This window comes from Cebus imitator, unplaced genomic scaffold, assembly GCF_001604975.1.
Source record: "Cebus imitator isolate Cc_AM_T3 unplaced genomic scaffold, Cebus_imitator-1.0 Scaffold179, whole genome shotgun sequence".
Classification (NCBI taxonomy): domain Eukaryota; kingdom Metazoa; phylum Chordata; class Mammalia; order Primates; family Cebidae; genus Cebus; species Cebus imitator.
Genome location: NW_016107494.1, coordinates 121766 through 124683, shown reverse-complemented (window position 1 = coordinate 124683; position 2918 = coordinate 121766). Strand labels below are relative to the sequence as shown.

Genomic DNA, 2918 nt, shown 5'->3' with positions numbered 1-2918 from the left:
GATGGGCAGGTAAAAGACACTCTGCTCCTGCTGCCGGAAACCAGACCTCCTAGTTAGAATCCGGGCTGTGTTATCTGAAAGAAGCAAGGGGTTCCAGGATTGGAAAAGGGAAGATGAATTAATTTCTTGGATTGAGGAAAGCAAGGGGGCATGGGCAGGGTGTAGGAAGGAGAGAGGGTAGTCAAATGTTCCCTGGTGCTGGTCAGCCATGGCAGGTTTGCCTGGATCAGCATTTGGATTCAGAAACCACGCTTTTTGCTTGCTTTTAGGCAAAACCCTGAGGTCTAGAAGAGAAAGGCTTTTTTTGAGTCTGTCTTACGCTTTGTGACATAAAGTGCCCAAGGCAAACTGTCAGACTTCAGATCTACAAAAATGTCCCTGGGAAAGCTTGACAGAAATGAACAATCACTGGTGACTTGTGGTCCCTGTTTGTTCCCGCTCAGCAGCTTGCCAAGGCCCCGTTGCTGCTTTGTGCCTCCAGGAAAAGAATGCTGAGGAACCCACGTGGCTGTGGCAGATTGCTTATTTTCGCCACTTTGGCTGGAATTCACGTCTTTTGCTGTTTTCCTTTATGCCTCTGAAATGCAAGCACCAACTCCTCCAGTGTTTCCTAAAGAACGTGCTCATTCAGTAGAAGCTTATTTGAAATCCTCTAATCATATGACGTACCTTGTTATTTCTCCTGAGTTGGTGGACTAACTTGAAGCAGTTAATATGAACTTGGTGAAAATTTGTTCCTGATCAATACTAGAAATCTTTCCTCCAGTTTTAAAGAGGATTAGTCAAATTATTAGATGTGTTTCTACAAAATTAGGGTGTGTATTTACATTGTTATTCATATATTGTGTTGTGGGATTTTTTCATTTCTAAAATCTATGTTCTCTAGTTTCCTAGAGTAGGTTTAAATTCTAAAGTAGATATACTTTTGCAAAGCTCAGATTATTTTCTGCAGAGGAAAAATTGAGAGATGTGGTAGGACATACAAGAAGTGATTTTCAAAGCTAATAGCACCAGCACAGAGGTCCTGTGGATGTGTTTCATAGTTCATAGGAAAGAGCCTAGAATATCACCAAAAATCCTGAGAGCCTAACCAAAGTAAACATTATTAGTGATCATCAATATTTCTGGTTCTTCTTCCCTTTTTGAACATAATAAAGGATTATAGTTTTCTGTGCTCTTAAAAAAAAAAAAAAAAAAACAATAAGGCCTGTTCCCTCCCCTATCTCAGTAAACGATGTCATCACCCACCCCCTTGCTCAGAAAAAAGGGAATCAGACTTGATTCTTTGCCTTTTATGACACCTAAACCATATACATCAGCAAATCCTGTTGGTTCTGTCTCCAAAAATTTATCTTAAATCCAGTCACTTCAGACACTTTCAAATGCTAAAACCCTACTCCAAGCCACCTGTATTAATTTTCTGTGATTGTTGTAACAAATTGTGTTGTGTGTTGTTTTCAGCCACTTGCTCCCTTTACTCAAATGTATTTTCTCACAGTTCTGGAGGCCAAAAATCCAGGTCATCTGTAAGGGCTCTAGGGGAGAATCCTTTCCTTGCTTCTTCTGGCTTCTAATGGTGGCCAGCATTCCTGATCTGTGGCCACATCACTCTAATCTCTGTCTCTGAGGTCACATTGCCTCCTTCTGTGTCAGATCTACCTCTGCTTCTCTCTGACAAGGATGCCTGTGAATGCAATTAGAGTCCATCCTTATAATCCAAATAATCTCTCCATTTTAGTATCCTAAAACAATTACTTCTGTAAAGTATTTGCCATATAAAGTAATCTCCAGTTGAGCACAGTGGCTCACACCTGTAATCCAAGGCCGAGGCAGGGGTATCACTCAAGGTCAGGAGTTCGAGATGAGCCTGGCCAACAAGGTGAAACATCTATGACTTCATATGCTCCTGACTTTCCACCCTCCTCACTGGTTCCTTCTTTCCTTTTTTGGATCCATCCCTCTGTTTTGTATTTTTAGTAGTCTCTACTAAAAATAAAAAAAAATTAGCCAGGCATGATGGCACAGGCCTGTAATCCCAGCTACTCGGGAGGCTGCGGCAGGAGAATTGCTTGAACCCGGGAGGCAGAGGTTGCAGTGAGCCAAGATTGCGCTACTACACACCAGCCTGAGTGACAGAGCAAGACTCCCTCTACAAAAAAATTAAAATTAATCTCCACATGTTCTAGAGATTAGGACATACATATCTGTCTTTTCCAGGACTATTTTTAAGCCTACAATACCACCATCATCTCTCGCCTGATCTATGGCTACATCTTCCTAATAGATTTGCCTCCTACTTTAACTTGTATCCTCCCAAAGCAGGGAAGATTTCCTTGAAGAGCAAATCTTTTGCTTAAAACCTGTGAGTGGTCTCTAGTGCAATCCAAAACCCTTATCATGGCCTCAAGGCCCGATTTAATCTGGCCTTTGGCTACTTCCCACTTTGTCCTAGCCATTCCCACCTTTTTGTTATTTCTGAAGTGTGCCAAGTATGCTGGAGGGAGTTCTGTCGTCTCTGGAGCACTCAATTGCCCCAACTACCCCGTGCCCCAATGCCATCCCCCAGACCACCACCTAGCTCTTCATCCATTTGCTCTCTTCTCGTCATGTAAATCTTGGCTATAAGATCACCCACTCAGCTATAAAATCACCCACTCAGAAAGCTCCTTTTCCTCAGTCATTCTCTACCTCACTGTGCCTTGTTTTATTTTCTTCATGGCACTTACTCTCTGAAATCATCTCAGGGACTTGTGTGTTTGTCATTGATATGATTGTTGACTAGCCCAGCCTTCTCTGCAGCCTAAATATCTCAAATGACAGTGTGTCCAAACATGAACACCCTTAGGATGAGCCCAGTGTGTCCTGTCCATGTTCCTTTTGATCTGTGATATCAGTGACTCAACATACTGGCCTGACTA

The 2918-nt window shown here is 42.4% G+C and overlaps 1 long non-coding RNA gene across 2 annotated transcripts in view; it reads left to right on the top strand.

Moving 5' to 3' along the window:
- LOC108315781 overlaps window positions 1–2047 on the top strand; it is a 3820-nt gene extending 1773 nt beyond the window's left edge. Inside the window, exon 3 of one of the 2 annotated variants that reach the window (XR_001830071.2) lies at window positions 10–2047. This is a non-coding gene — a long non-coding RNA (uncharacterized LOC108315781). The remainder of the gene's footprint in view (window positions 1–9) is intronic. The other variant, XR_001830072.2, reaches the window with a different exon arrangement.
- The last annotated feature ends 871 nt before the right edge of the window (window positions 2048–2918 follow it).